Below are 16886 nucleotides of genomic sequence, written 5' to 3' on the forward strand. Positions count from 1 at the left end.
GGGTTAACGATCCGGCGTTGCCGTGAGCTGTGGTGTAGGTTGCAGACGTGGCTCGGATCCCGCGTTGCTGTGGCTCTGGCGTAGGCCGGTGGCCACAGCTCCGATTCGACCCCTAGCCTGGGAACCTCCATATGCCGCAGAGGCGGCCCAAGAAATAGCAAAAAGACAAAAAAAAAAAAAAGAATGGCGAAGTTGGGACTCAAATCACTCTTCACACTACCACACTGCTTTGCATCTAGCAATTGGAAATACATTCCTAGGATACGTCCTATGATATTCTTAGCTCTACAATGAGACTTCCAACCAGAAAATATTTAAGTTACAGAGTCAGAATACCTGGACTAGAATTCTAGCTTTCCCATTCACTAGCTCTGTATCCCTGGAAATTTGCTTTGCCCCCTAAGGCTCACATTCTTTACTTGTAAATCATGGGTTACTGTGGTTCTATACCGAAGGGCTGCTGTGAAAATTAAATAGGATAATAATACAAAGCACTTAGCATGGTTCTCCTCTTATAGGAAGTATTCAATAAAATCAGCAGTATTCTTACTACTGTGGGGTGTTTTTTGGTCTTTTGGAGGTTGGTTTGTTTGTTTTGCTTTTTTAGGGCTGTAGCTGCCACTTAAGGAAGTTCTCAGGATAGGGGTCAAATTGGAGCTACAGTTGCTGGCCACAGCCACAGCCACAGCCACACCAGATCTGAGCCCAGTCTGTGACTTACACCACAGCTCAGCTGACCCACTAAGCAAAGCCAGGGACCGAACCCACATCCTCTGTATACCAGTCAGATTTGTTTCCACTGCACCACAACGGGTACGCCCCTCTTACTACTGTTTTGATTTAAATGAAAGGGATGCTACAACCCTCTTTCAATTTACAAGGCTACAAGGCTATTTGTTTATGAGCTTCCTGCTACACATCTCTGTAAGCAAACCTGATATGGACAACTTATTCACTTTATACAGTATGGTCCTTGAAACAAATGGAATAAATGCAAATAAGAAATTTATGCGTTGTTCTATAGAGTTTACATTCATGTTCTTTTGCAACTAAATGATGCTCTGTCTTAGAGAAAGAGAAGAGCTACTGCTAATTAATCCTGCAAAAGGCCTTCAAGCAGACAGATGAACAGATAGTAGTTACAAGAGTGAGATACAGATGGTTTTAGGTTTCTGGATGCACCAAACTGAAATGTGAGGCATTGAAAATAGCGATTTTCTGTATTTGAAAATCACAACAGATAAGAATAATTACCTCACGTTTAGTCTACATGCAGCTTCCCAGGAACATATCCACTTCAGAACATGAGTTATGCACACACGGTCAATGTCACACCTTTCATAGCCTCAACTTTGCTCTTGTCTTCCTAGTAGAACCATTTCATACTTTCAGTCACAGTGCTTCTTTGCAGCTCTTCATCCATCCCTTGTTGAATATTCAAAAGACTTTAGAATAATTAACGGCAAAAAAATACAGTGAAAGGTACATTATAAGTAAAAATTAAGATGATGAAAAAACACAAAGTCTGGTAGCAAGTAGAGAACAGAGGGAAATGAAGATCACAGGAGTGCAGATCATGAGAGGCATGAAATGCATTTGAGCTTCCTCACATTCAGAGTGAAAGAGAGTGCACTGGTTCTTCTTCTCAAGAGTAGAAAGCACAAATCACCATTCCTTCAGGATCAGAGTAACTCTAAGGCTGATCACTCCCACGGGGCTTCAGGCCATGTACACCTTACAACAGTTGGTCCCAAGTCCCTTCCTTTCCTACCCTCCAGCCTTGCTGCCCATCCCCTTCAGGTGGTTGCCCATCTCCAGGTCCATATGGCTCCAGTGGGGCTGCTGGTCTACCAGAGCTACCAGTGGGTCAATGGCACACACTTCCAATTTTTAAAGCCACTTCATTTCTACCTCTTGGAAACTTTTCGTAATATGCTTTTGTTGGTACATAAAGGTCCTTTATGCCATAATACATAAATTACCAGGTCTCTGATATGTACAGTGCCCTTCAGGTTGTGTAGTTTACAACTCGCACCGTCTCTCAGATTTTACATATGGGAATTAGAAGAGAGGAACTCCTTCTACTTGAATGTTCAACGGTGAAAATGCTCCCCAGAGCTGCTGGAAGTCACATTCCCATCACTGCATGAAGTTGAGACGGTGAGGACACAGCCCCCACCAGCAAATGAAGCTTGAGAGGGTGAGAACGCAAAGTTGAAAGAAGCGATGGAGAGATGGAGAGGTGGTACTGTCTCTAAGTCAGTCTCTATCCCTGTCTTGTTTGCATGTGTAAAGCAACCAGTTCTCCCTTTCAATAAAAACAGAATAAATCTGCCTGCATCTGTCCTTTCACTGCCTTGACTCTTTTTGCTGCCCTTTTCTATTTCTGCTCTGACTGACTGGTTCCCAGATCCTCTGAAGAATTCCTCAGACTTTTCAGAACACTCTACTGACTGCCTTGCCCCCCAGCGTCTGAGCCTTTGGTTCCTCTTAACATCCAAAACCCCGAGAGCACCACTTATCACTCCCAAACCCCTGCCTACAGGTTTCCACCTGCCTACAGGTTTCCTCTGCCAATGCCCTCCCCCCCCAATTCACCAACCTGTCCCTCTAGCAGCATGGACAGTGAACATCATTAACTTTGAATGAGTGAAGGGGGTTAAGGAAATATTCACCAAGATTATGTCAATTGTATCTCAGTAAAACTGGTGAAAAAAAAGAAATACTCACCAAAGAAATCGTAAGCCTTCAGAACACATACTTGAGAAATTTTAAAAGAATAAATTATTTTTACAGAATTTTCATAAACTGTGTGTGAAAATAGTCTAAAAATAATCTGTTCTTTTAAGTATGTTAAATTGATTTGGGTGAGAGTTTTCCTTAGAAATACCTTATTAACAATTACTTTGAATCACTGTAGCATACCTAATTTTAAAAAATATATTTTCTCCCAAAGCTGTTTAACTAATTCCCTGTGTTAAATTCTCTCTGTTAAAATAACGGGCGTAATTCCTATTTTCTTAACTGGATCCTGACATAAATTATTTCTGTGTTTTTCCCCCACAATGTAAATTCAGAGAGGACTAAGACATGAATAACAGAGGCAAAGGGTACAGAATTAAGAGCAGCTATGAAGCTGATTTTTAAAAATAAAAACTGCATACTTCATGACCTTGCTTCCCCTTAGAACAATTTGTTTACTCTGCCTTTCAATTTAATATTCAGATTTCATACAATTTTACATACATACTTTCAGGTTTTATAAAATCTAAAAATCTGCGTATCTAATTTTACATTGAAGAGTAAGTATATGGTGTACATTACACAGTATGAATGTATCACATGAATTTTTATTTTAAATTTACTCTACCCATACTATAGAAAATTAATTTAAAACAGATGTAAATTTGGACAAAATGTTTTCACAAAATCTCATTCATAAAGACAATCATACAATAGGTAATATATCTTAGCTTGTTATCTCTAGGACCTGTTGATACCAATCGCCCACTGTTACTACGGAGTTCAATAATCAACATTTTATGTGGCACATCAGTAATACAACAGTGTACCTAGACAAGAACCCAAAGTTGTACATTACATTTGGGTTTTTTTAATGGTTTTGATTTTTTCCTTTATAGCTGGTTTACATTTAAAGCAAGGTTACTGAGCCTATAGGTATTAATTAAAGAGCCATTAATAGTCACTATAAAATATGAAATAATACAGAGGCATACTTTTTTTCATAAAAATGTTGGTCTTCTATTTAAAGAAAGAGGATGGTGGCTTAAAAAAGTTTGAAAAACTCTGCCTCAAAATATCCTCTTAGGTAATAAAAATGATTAATGCAGAATCTGACTATGATAAAGTCTTTGTGTTTTAGAACTCCCTTTCAGTATTTTCATTATTTATAACAAGAGTTATCCAAGCATAATTCAAACACTACTGGGTTTAACATATCTATATCATTTGGCTTCCAAAATCACCAAAATGTGTTAAAATGAACACTCACTGTCCCAATGTTAGCCCCCTGAAGCCATACAGAATAACTTCTTTCCCTTCCACATTAAAGAATCCTCCAAATGGCTGAAGACAATTTCCCATCCAAGCTAAGCACCTGGAGTCCTTCAGTCTTCCTCTTATGCTGTGGTTTCCAGGCTCCTCGCCACCCTGGCCTTCCTCCTCAAGACACACTCCCCATTGTCAGAATTCTAAATAAGGTCTGACTGCTACAGATCTAGATAGAAAGTTTTAGATTAACACATCATCTGCTTGCCAGTTTATTAGCTATCATAAGCATCAATCAAAACTCGGGAAAAGCTGAGCTTCGCAGCTAACTTTAGCTGAATATTTTAAATGCTTAGAAAGTGTGAATTTTATTTTTGCTCTAACAGTCAGATGTAAGGCATCAAATTGAAACCTGATGTAATTCACATGGCAAATGCCAACACCAACTATCTAACCACAAAGGGTGGGGAGGGGCCGCTAAGACACGTAAAAAAAAGTGAATCAGTCTTTACCATGGGATTCTTACCAACTGGGTGAGTTCTCTCTCTGGAGAATATGAAATCTTCTCTCTATGTACGCTAAACATCCTGTTTTCATGTCACTTTCTTCCTATAAAGATAATTTTTCTGTATACATATCTGAGGTTTACAAATGTTCTTGACTAAATTTGTAAGTCTAGGGGGCAGTGTGTAGAAACAAAATTATAAGCCTCAAATAAGCCTCTGCCTCAACCTTTAGTAAAATTAACATTATTTATGTCCTAGCTAGCATAACTTTAAATTAAAACTACAATTATTCTTTATATTTTCATCATATAATTCAGTTTTTGCCTCTGAGTATTTGCTAAGGGCAAAGAACGTTACTATACAATGCAAAGGCTGGTTTTAATAGTTTCAAGATCTATTAATTTGTACCTCTGACATTATAAATGCTTGTTTAAAGGAAATTTTATCTGCTAAGCTGTTTGTTGTAGAAACTGTTTGCCCATGTCAAGCTGTAACCGCTGTGTGACAGGAGCTTCTGTAATAGGGAATTAACTCACTTTCACTATTTGGCTGACTTAGCTCTGTAACTTCCCCGGTATGGAAGGGGTGGGGTTTGCTTGTTGGGCTGAGAACATCAAGATCCTTCCTACTGGCTTTTTCCTTTCAGGGCATGAAAAGTGTTGGGATCCAATATATCTCCTTCAAAAATGCGTATGGGAAAAGAATCTGAAAACGAATGAATGTGTGTATACGTATAACTGTATCACTTTGTTGTACAGCAGAAATTATCACAACAACTATACTTCAATAACACTTTAAACATGGAAAAAAGAAACAATAGAGATCATGTATCTTCACTGTATCTTCCTAACCCTTGGCTCTGAACTTTCCAAATGTGATGTGCTCCACCATGTTTCCTAGTTGAAGTGAACGGAATTAGTCTTTGTAAGAGCTCTCACTTAAGGCTAAATTTTATGGCCACTAAGGTGGAACATGAAAGGTCCGAAGAAATCAAAGACTTTTTACCTCTTCACTAGGTTTAAAAGATTTGTTCCAGAATGGGGCTGCTCTTACATACACGGAGTGTCCTCTAGAATATAACGGAAGCCTTTTGGTTGCAGGTGACAAAAATTTAACCCGAGCAAGTTAAACAAGGACGAATTATTGCTTCAATATAACAGAGAGGGTCCTACTTCGGCTGAGCTCAGAGGCTCCAACAATATCCTCAGGATCATCTCCTCTTTCCTTCTCTGGCCCCCTCCTTCTGTGCCATGTTCCTTCTCAGGAAGACTCCCCTTCACTCCCTGCCAGCCATCAATCTGAAGCTTACAGCTTTCCATTCACAACCCAAAAGGAAGGCAGACCCTCTCATCAAATCTTTAGGAAGACTGGTTAACTCCACTTGGACCATGTATCCCTCTCAGGGCAGGAAAGCAGGACTTCGTGATGGACAGAAACCCAAGGAGAGGGAGAGGGAGGCCCCCAGAGGGACGGAAGCTGCACAGAAAAATGCTGGACGTCCACTCCACAATCCAAGGTCGGAAATCCCAAATCCCTCTTTTCCCCTCCTGGACATGATGAAAATAAAACCATAGTCTGCCAAGCTGATTTCTTAGATGTAACATTTGTACAGTACACTCTCATTTGTTACAGAGAAATCCTATTTACTGGGTCAAGAGAATTATTCCAACCACAGTGTCAGGAATTTTATAGACATTGGCTTATTTCATTCTCACAATAAATAGATATTTAAGATGAGGGTATGGAGGCTTAGAGAAGTTACTTAGAATACTAAGTGGTACAGCCAAGGATGCAAGCTGAGTCCATCTGCCTCCAAAGTCCCCTGCTTTCAGCACTGAGAGTTTGGGCCTTTTTTGAATTTTTTTTTTTTTTTTTGGTCTTTTTAGGACTGCACCTGAAGCATATGGAGGTTCCCAGGCTAGGGGTCAAATCGGAGCCTCTGGCCTACACCACAGCCACAGCAACACCAGATCCAAGTCGTGTCTGTGACTTACACTACCACTCACAGCATCATCGGATCCTTAACCCACTGAGCGAGGCCAGGGATCGAACCCGCATCCTCTTGGATACTAGTCGGGTTTGTGAACCACTAAACCACGATGGGAACTCCCAGAATTTCTTTACCATGGACATTAGAAGCTGGTGGATGAAAGCTCAAAGACCTGTATATTAGGCAGGGCCAATTTAGTTAAACAGAAGGCAACTATCTGTAAGAAGTGATTTATCAGATACCCCGAGTTTACTAGTTGCCTGGAATTACTCCCTTAAAGACTATTTGGGGCTAAGCCAATACCTCAGCTTACTTCGTTATCTTACAACAAATACTTCCCAAGATCACTTGGGATAATTCAGTCTTGTTAAATGTCTCCAGGAAAGGAGAACACAGGAAGCTTTCTTTTATTAGCCGAAACCTTTATGTACATGAGACTCCCCACTCCTTCTTTTATATGGCCCCCAAGAAAGAAGACATAGGGACAGGTCACATCACATTGCTTGACAGGGCATCTGGGTAGAGGTCTCAGCAGCCCGAGAGCACTAGGGGCTGGGAAACTACAACCTTTGTGCTCCTAGTGAAAATTACTCAGCATTTGATCACAAAATCAGCAACAGAAGGAAATTCAGCCACTCTATAGCCTATGGAATCAGGGAGGTAAGACAGGAATAGCAACTATTAGCACTTGCTCTACTGTTCCTATCCTTAATTTCAGAAACATAAACATCTTCGGTGTACATGATTTAACAAAGAAAAAAATCTAATCTTCGTGACCATGGTTAAGTATTTTCTGTTGCACATTACTGCTGCCACCATGTTATTACTCACAGAAATCTTATGCAAAATGTAGTCTCAGGTTACACAGGGCACCACTGGCTTTGCTGCTCCAGAAATGAGCTGCCTGGGGTCCCAGCCTCGTTCCAGCTCTTGGAGGACTAACAGCCGTGGAGGACGACAACTGAGAAGTCCCTCAAGCTATCGGCTTTCAGCCACTTCCTCTCTTAAAGGAGACAGATGGGAAGCATTTATTTTATACAAGTGTCATTTCATAAGCAGTTTTCCAATGATCTTGGCATAGTACATGGTACACTGTAAGCATTCAATAAACTAAAAGAAGAGAACAAGGATGAAGGGTTGGGGGAGACCAGGAAGAAGAAAGAACCACCTCATATCTATAATATTTATTTCCTAGACTCTTAGCTCTAAGGGACCCATGGGGAAACAAGTGAAAAAATTTTTAAGATCATGGTAGTTCAACCCCCCACTTCTTAAATATGAAGAAATGAGGCTCAGCGATGTTAGCAACCTGCCCACAATCAGATGAGATGCTGGTAGCAGAGCTGGGTTCACCATCCAGGTCTCCTTTCTCCCAGTCCTGTACTCTTTCTACAGTAAAAACTACATGCCAAGGGGTAGGCCACATAGCAACAGACCTGAGTCATGCTGTATCCCCTGGAGAAACACATTTCTGCAGACAAGGAAGGAAATGAATGTTGCTGTCACTGATGGGAGCACATTTCCCGGGACCCGTGTTGTCATGTCTCAGTGAGGACCTGTTAGGGCCTGATGCTATGAAGACAGGAATATGACTTGGGTCCTGTAGGTGGGGTGCTTGAAATCTATGAGATGAGACTGAGCACACATATGAAAGTTAACCTTGAGGTCTGTGTAGCTAAGGGCAAATGAGAAGAGCATAGACTAAGGCTGTAGGATTTTAGGAGAACTGGAACCTCTGAACACAGACTTCCCTGAGTATAACTGAATAATAAGCAACACAGGAATTAAGGTTCAAAAATCTAAGCATTCACCAGACATGAAATTAACACAGTTTACCTCCATTCATACATTGATGTTATACCATCAAATTCCAAATCATCAGAAATAAACTATCTTGAGATATGACTCATATTTATAAAATTAATGGTCTATGTAATTCATCCCACACAAAAAGACTATTCTGAAACACATTTCATATATAGAAGTAAAATGTGTATTGTTTAAACACATACTTACAAAATTAAAATATGTGTCTTGTTAAAATAGAATACTAATACTTTTATTTTCAGGGTCAGGGAAAATCAAGGCTAGAGAGTAACTGAATTGTCACTGTATCCATCCACAAGCTGTTCCATTCGGCCCCAACACATCCCTGTGAATGGCTCTCATCCTATGCTTGAAGACCTCCAGTGGCAGGAAACTACCACAGGAGGAAGTATGGCTCATCTCTAGACATTCCCCTATTTCCTCTACATAAAATAAATGTACTCCAAAATGGGAAAATCTGCAATAAGAAACGAGCAAGTAAAAAAAAAAAATTACTAAAAAAAGAAAAAGAAAGGGAGAAAGTAAAATGCTTTCTAAATTAGTCCTAGGGATGTCGGGGTGTCTCTTTGGTTATTATGTTTTCTTTTCAGGTTTATTTGGTGAAACTGATAAACTGCAGGGGCCAGTAAACCTGGGCAACAACACTTGTGTTCACTGTGAGAATTAGGTAATTCAAAGACCATGAGTGCTATGGAAGAAGTCAGCAAAAACTACACTGGACACCGTTTACATTTGGTTATCCTACGGTATCCAAAGGGATGTGTAATGTAAGTATGTTCCTGTGGAGCAAAAGAAAGCGCTTAATCTTCCAAGAAATACACATTTATTGTCCGTATAACCTACCGAGTGTGGCCCAAAAGCATACAGTTTGAGGAAATGTTTAACTGCTGGGATTTAAACAAAAAGGGTCCGGCTGCTTTGTGCTGCATTCAATGAAAAATAAACCATGATGGGTTCTACGGTATTTGACTATCCATCCCATTATCAAGCTTTCTGGTTATGCAGAGTTAACTTTCCACACAAACGCAGGCTCTTGCACAACAAGTTGACTGAAAAAAAACTCATTTTGTTTGCTATTAATAGATTAGAATAGTAGCACTGATAAATCAATGAAATGAGAACACTTTCCATCTACCACCACCACCGAGGGCAAAAGGCAGGATCAAACAGCAGCAGGAGGGGAAAGGATGTCTTGATTCTTACCACTTGGCCAGCAGGGTACATCCTTTCTGTATTTCTGCAGGGCTACAGAGGATGGGCTTTCCAACTCGCCTGTGTTTTGAAAACGACATCCACAAATTTAAACTTTCACCAAAAACTCCATTAACTCTGCATTTGAGCTGCTCTAAAGGTACAGTCTAGGGTCATGGCCCTTTATAGTAGAAGCAGAAGGGTAGAGGCACAAGCATTTTCTTGCTCTGCTCCTGGTAGGTCCTCTCTGAGCATGTGGCTTAGAGCAGACTAACCAGGCTCCTAGGTGGGGTCACAAAGATGAGGAAGACCAAGGAGGTTACTGTCCAACCCAGGAATAAGATCAGATCCTCCCAATCGTGGATTCTTTTACATGCTGTCAACACAACTGATGAACTGGATATTTACAGTGAGTGCTAATTTGCATGTGCCTTGAGGCATGCTTACTAATGACTTCTCTGCCTTTTTCCCTCAAGTCCCCTTTGTAAGCACTGGCAGACAAGTACTACCAGCAACACAGCAGGGCTTGGCAGAGAACCTTCTCTTTAGACGATCCTGTAGCAGAGAAAGTAAACACGGCACCAGAAAACAGCTGATGGGATGTGGAGCAGATCAGGAGGGGAAACACAGTGAAGCAATGGCAAAAATCAAAGACAGAAGAAAGAATAATGGGGCGAGGATGGGGAACACCAGAGGGCAGCGAGAGGAAAGCGGACACAGGTGCTTTGCTGGACTAGAACGTCATTTCAGGCAGGGTCTTATCTTCATTGCTTTTTAAAATGTTGCAGCTTAAGAAAAGAAACCCTCCAAAATGCTTCCTGTCGATCAAGACTGACAAGCACTGTACGTAAAACAGAAGACTTTGCTCTCTGGTGATTCCAGATAAGAAAGACGGAAAAGAGTGTTTTCCTCGCTGAGGTAAAACTTGACTTCTTCAGGTGGAGCTGAGATGTCTGCTGACAGACAGGGTTTGAAGAGAAAAGGCTGCTTACAGACAGGAGAAGAAGAGAAGTGGAACAGTAGGAAAGCAGGTACTCCAAGAAAACCTGGAGCAGTGGAACAGGAAGTGGAGAAAGATGAGGAGAGAATTCACATCCCCTAGATCTGCCCAGACGGAGGATGTTCCGATAGAAAGCTCCATCTACCTCAAGGGATCAACCCATCAACCCAAATCCTCAAGAACTACAAATGAATCATTCTGACAAATATCTGAAAAGTTTCATGCTGCCAGATGAATAACAATGCTCATTGTCAGAAAACAATTCGGTTGTAAAGTCATCTCAGGATTGAAGATGGGGACTGTCATGTACCATTTTCACAAGTAAAATTTAGAGCACAGCTGTGGGCTCTTCTTAATAAGCAAATGTTCCAAAGTCTCCCAACATTTATTCCAAAGCACCCCCAGATGATTTCTTGTCAAAACCGGCTTGTTTCCCAAGGGACTAGGTATAGGATATGTATTACTTATTTTTAAATCTGTCCCTGGCTAGTTTCCTGAGGAACAAGCAGCAGGAAATACAAGCCAGATGTGGATCTCTGAGTATCTGAACCAGATAGCATGAGATTCTGTTGACCTATTTAAATTTATTTAAATAAAGGACTGACGTGACAGAAATGTGGCTGCAAATTTTGGTAGGTATGTCTGCAAACATTTTATCGAAAAAGAAGTAAAAATTCAGTATCTGGGGGCAACTAGCGTAAGGCAAATTCTGTCCAGCCTACTACATAAAATGCCAGCACTGTTTTTAACAAAGTTGAAATGTGAGTGAATACACATAAGCCAGCAAGGAAGAAATTTCAATGTCAGTGTTATCACTTTAAGTTCTGTTTCCTGGGCTATAAGCAGGTATGCAACCCGCCTGACACTAGTTTGAAAATATTCAGTGTGGTTTTTGCAGAAATCAAAGTGGCATCACTTGTTTGGAGGGGTCTTACAGTCACACCGGAATCCCCTCCACAGAGAACAAAGCAGAGGACACAAGAAAATACCTGCAAATGTATACTATATGTCATTTTTGAGCCAGCTTGACTTCTCTATATGTAATCATTGAGCAGGACTCTGAAAACATCCCAATTTCAGAGAAGAAAAATAGTCTGGCTTGTGTAACATACCAAATTGTATTCAGTGATACAAAGAAACTCAAAACTAAATTCTGACTCTAGAGAGCGTGATAAAAATGAGCTGTAAGACTACCAACAGGGGAAAATGAAAAACGACTTTTCCGTATTTTCTATCTCGAACAAAACCTCATTCATTGAGTTATTGTACTTTGACAGTTAATTATTAACTACACACCTACCAGCCCTTTTAAGAAATGCACATGAAAAATCACAGCTCCTTATTCCACAGTCTTTCCCGCAAGAAAAAAACCAAAACTACCCCCAGAAGACAGCCACACAAAATAGCCAAGGACTTAGGATTCCGCACAGTACAAATCACACTTACTGATTTTTTCCTCCTCTCTTGAGAAAGGAAAGCAGCAGAGCTGGCCCATGGTACCGGTGTTCTCCCTCCTTCCAGGTGTTCTCCCGGGGCTCCCCAAAGAGCGACTGCAGTTTACCCCACGGTCTGCGAGCACACCCTGCCTCTTCCCCGCCGCGGAGCCGGAGCTGCACGCGGAGCACGAAGAGCCAGATGCACAGGATGCGCGGCGGCCGGCAGAGACAGAGGCGGAGGAGGGGGGACCGGCTGCAGCGAGCAAAAAGGCTCCACCTCCCCGGGCTCCAGCCCAACGCCACCGCTCCTACCGCCCCGGGACTGGCTTTCGGGGAAACAAGTGGCCATATGCTCGCCGAATTCTCACAAAACTGGGAGCTCTGACCCCGGGAGGAAAGCCACGTGCGCGATGCGGATACGTGGATGTGTCTTTAAGAAAGGTAATCCAGAAGAAACCACAAGGAGTCCTTTCTCCTGCAGACAAATACGGTAATTACACAGGGAAATCCAAAGGGGAAAAAAAAAATGCCCCATATTTTTTGTCTGCTATTTAAAGAGGAAGAGCTTTCTTTTATCCCCAGGAGATTTTTGTTTCTTTGTTTTGGGAATTGGGAACCTGACTTTGCACAGCACGGAAAACACAACCTGAATGAAGTACCAGGAACTACTTAAAAAACTGCAAGAACTGTAGAAATGACCAGGGTGGGGGTTGGGGAAGGTTAAAAGAGAACATCAATTGTCTGCACTTTACAGCACATCTTTTAAAGTTAAATACCTGCTTTCTGAAACACTGCTTTGCTGCTCTCTTAAAGCATTAAATCAATACTATGAATTTTCAAATCAGAGCATCAAGTATATCAGCAGCCCAGAAAATGCCCCAAATCTAGAAGCACCACTGAGAAAGAAGATCGGCGATGATGGCCTCTTTCTGAAAGAAACCACAAGTGGTTTAGCGAATTCAGGGACAGTAAAACAAGTGATTTCAAGATATGATATGTTTTGAACATCAGGACATGAGATCAGATTTCATGTAATTGTTCCAGAGTTGTTATCGTGTGTGGGGAAGAGCCTTGTTTTATGACACTATGGGAAGAAAAGACTGCTCACAGTGCCAGGAATACCATCTAAACACCATCTAAATTCTTACTTCCCAGCTGGGCACTCACACCCATTTGCCAGGCGTTGGAAGGAGAGGGCAGTGGATGAGGATGAAACTTAGCAGGATTTTGCATGCAGGGTGTCTACTTCCTACTCCTCTGAACAAAAAGGAGTGTGCTGTCTGAAGAATAAATATTGTCAATTTTTAAAATCCTAAGTATTACTTTTTCTGTTGAAGAAATATTTGCAGTGAACACCTTTTTTTTGGGGGGGGGAGGGCTGCACCCATGGCCTCTGGAAGTTCCCAGGGAACCCAAGACACAGCAGCAACTAGAGCTGCAGCACTGACATCACTGGCCCCTTAACCCACTGTACCACAAGAGAACTCCTGAAACTCTTCACTGAGGAAAGTGAGTAACTCCTGGCATTCCCTAGTCCTGACACTGTGCAGTGATACAATCTTTCGAAATAAAAAGCCAGTGGTTTCAATCCCAGATCTGTCAGGGTATTACCAGGAATTACCAGTTCTGAAATTTTGGCTTGTCAGAGTTTTGATATCTTCATCTGTAAATCAGGTAAATTCATTATAAAGTTTAAATTTGTAATTGCAGAGTAGGTAGTGTTTGGGAGGAGAGAAAGGAGATGAGACTGAGTACTGTATCTATACATGCCTCAGTCTTTCCAGCACCAACTAGCAATCTCACCTCCTCCTCTTCCAATTTTGGGCCCTGCTAGCCCCCATCTTGACTTATTGCTTATACCTGTTACCTCCAAGCAACCCCCCCCCCCCGCTCCAATGCAGCAGTCAAGAGATAACATTCTGTGTGATGAACCCTACCAACTTCACTTTATTGCACAGTCCCAGTTAGCGCTACTAATGAAAACATACAATTAAGAATAAAATACAGGAGGGGGATGCGCTGCGGTTGTGGGATGGAAATCCTAGAAAACTGGATTGTGATGACCACTGGACAACTATAAATGGAATACATTTTTTTAAAAAAGGAATAAAATACAGGCGTTCCCATCGTGGTGCAGCGATAACAAATCCGACTAGGAACCATGAGGTTTCCAGTTCAATCCCTGGCCTCCCTCAGTGGGTTAAAGATTGGCGTTGCCCTGAGCTACGGTGTGGGTCACAGGTGCAGCTCGGCTCTGGCGTTGCTGTGGCTGTGGCGTAGGCCAGCAGCTGTAGCTCCAATTGGACTCCTAGCCTGGGAACCTCCATATGCCACTGCTGAGACCCTAAAAAGCAAGAAAATAAAAATAAAATAAAATAAAATAAAAGACATAAAATGTGTCATTAGCTAAGTAACAGTGTGTATCTCAGGAGATCCTGCAGTCCAAGGGAGGAGGCTATAAATGTCAGAGACTTTTTTTTTTTATAAGCATTAAAATTGAATTAACCATAATAAAAGATTAGAAAACAACTGAGAAATTCAAGAAAGGAATTTTTAAGTTGGCTTTTAATTGTGCAAATAATTTGCACATCATTTAACCTCAAAGAGGGGATGGAGTCTGAGTTCAAGGTCACTAAGGTTTTACTCAGTTTTGAAAGGCTGTAATTTCACACTGTAGGTTTATGGCTACTCCTAGCCCAGGATTTCCAAGAATGGTCTTCATACTGCATAGTTGTGGTTTTTTTCAATAAAGATGATTCCTTCGACATAAAATCAAATGTAATTTCACTTCCATAGATTTCATAAGAGTTTTTATATACATAATTTTTCAACTCAAAAAACTAAGAAATTCATGTGTCTAGATTTTTTCATTTAGAAAACAAAACTACATATACATATATATATATATATATATATATGTGGAATTCTACTGAATAGATGTTTTTTGCCCTGAACAGCCACAGTTCAGAAGGAGCTAGAAAGTAGCCATCTTTTACCCATTTGGGAATACAAGAGTATGTAATTAACTTGAATAGTTTAAGGTATAAGCTCCTCTTCACCCTTCCCCATCTCACAAAAACAATCATTTTAACCTAAACAATTTTAGGTTAAAATTCCTAACAGATACTAACATTTAATGGATGCCTATTATATACAAGGCACTTGCTAAGTGCTTTACATTTACTCATTTCTTTAACGCCTACCACAGCTCTGTGAGGTGGGTACTATTATTATGCCCACTGCACCGGTGAAAAAACTTAAGTTCAGAAAAGTAACTTGGCCAAAATCTCTTAGAGAGTGTGTGACAATAACAAGATGTGAACTCAATTTGTCTGTTTGCAAAAACCCCAAGCATCTCATTGCAGAGTTCTATATTATTAAACACAATTTGTGTGTGGTATTAGGTAGATACTTCATGAAACTGCTTATGACAATATCAGAATAATGTGCAGAAAAATAGTTATTTAACCAAGCTCTATGGTAATAGATTTTAAATGCCTTGGTTTCTCATATTTTGTCATCAGACCCTTTTATTAATAGTGCTAGGGTGGAGTTCCCGTTGTGGATCAGAAGGTTAAGAACCCGACTAGTATCCATGAGGATGAGGGTTCAATCCCTGGCCTTGCTCAGTGGGTTAAGGATCTGGCGTCACCATGAGCTGTGATGTAGGTCGCAGATGTGACTTGGATCCTGAGTTGCTGTGGCTGTGGTGCGGGCCAGCAGCTGCAGCTCTGATTCAACCCCTAGCCTGGGAACTTCCATATGCCACTGATGCAGCCCTAAACAGCAAAAAACAAAAACAAAAGCCAAAAAAAAAGAGCACAGAGGCACCAGAATGGCCCGCGAAGCACTCTTCTTTCAGGAAAAAGAGCAACTCACACCATTCATAAGGAATCATGCAAAATATTCGTGGGGTTCTATGAGGGGGTTAACTAGCTCCTTTCAGTAATATAAAGAGCACTACCTAGCTAAAAAACTAGACTACGAAGTAACCTCGATGAGAAGAAATAACTGATAGGATGTTCATAAATTTCAATTTTCATATTTTTTTTTCACAGGCCTGGCTACGAACAAATCGTGGTTAGAACAGTTGCCTATATCTCTCTGCTATAGCTGTTTGAATTTTTATTATAATGGTTCAAATGGCAGAAAGAAAACTAACAAGTATAAGGCCGTAGCAGCTGCCTCTTCTCCACGTAGTTTGAAATATCAGCCCTGATTGTTGTCTCCAATGGGAAAGTATAATTCTTAACTATGACGGAAGACTCTCTTTTCTGCGTCATTGTTTGGCCTTTTTCTCTATCTATAACTGAAAACATGTATATTTGGATTTCTGAGCAACCTTGCTGTAAAAATCTGACTCAAGATAAAGAAAAAAATCTCACTGTACAATTCTGACTCTATTAAACCGTACAGATTATCAACTCTTCTGAGACCTCCAATTCATTAAGAAAGGATCTAAGTTTGAAAACTCATCAAAATAGATGAGGAAGAAAAGAAAAAAAAATAAATGTTCCTTCATTCAAAAGAGTGGAGAGAAAGAGGGCATTAAATCGTGAGTGTAAAAACCGGGGGAAAAAAATGCTTTATCCTTCCAAATTCTGGAACCATGTCTTTAAGCACAAAAGACACACTTCAGGAAGATTTCCTAATAAAGTGGTGGAACCCTTACGGAAAACGTTACACCAAGAAATGTCACAGTTTCCGTGAAAAGGCACGTAAGTTCAAGAAGTGCTTGACAATTTATGGAAAGACAATTTATAAAAATTGGAATGTTTTAGAATATATCCCAATTTCTCATGTGGACATCTGGGTACTAAAAAGCAAACTATTAGTGTGGGCTTGAAGAAGGTTGGATGGACTTAATATTGTATTCTGTTTCTCTATGTTCTTATAAATCCAAATTTCTATTCTCAATAATTAACCCA

The 16886-nt window shown here is 40.7% G+C and overlaps 1 protein-coding gene across 3 annotated transcripts in view; it reads right to left on the reverse strand.

The window, feature by feature from the left end:
- AKAP7 (A-kinase anchoring protein 7) overlaps positions 1 to 16886 on the reverse strand; it is a 139062-nt gene that overhangs the window by 20690 nt on the left and 101486 nt on the right. Inside the window, exons 8-9 of one of the 3 annotated variants that reach the window (XR_007131954.1) lie at positions 11969 to 12433; positions 1255 to 1425 (exon numbers count right to left, since the gene is read on the reverse strand). The exons of the other annotated variants lie outside the window; for them this stretch is intronic. The gene's annotated coding sequence lies outside the window, so the exon portion shown is untranslated. The remainder of the gene's footprint in view (positions 1 to 1254; positions 1426 to 11968; positions 12434 to 16886) is intronic. 3 annotated transcript variants of the gene reach the window in all.

Source organism: Phacochoerus africanus, chromosome 2 (assembly GCF_016906955.1).
Source record: "Phacochoerus africanus isolate WHEZ1 chromosome 2, ROS_Pafr_v1, whole genome shotgun sequence".
In the NCBI taxonomy this organism is placed as follows: Eukaryota; Metazoa; Chordata; class Mammalia; order Artiodactyla; family Suidae; genus Phacochoerus; species Phacochoerus africanus.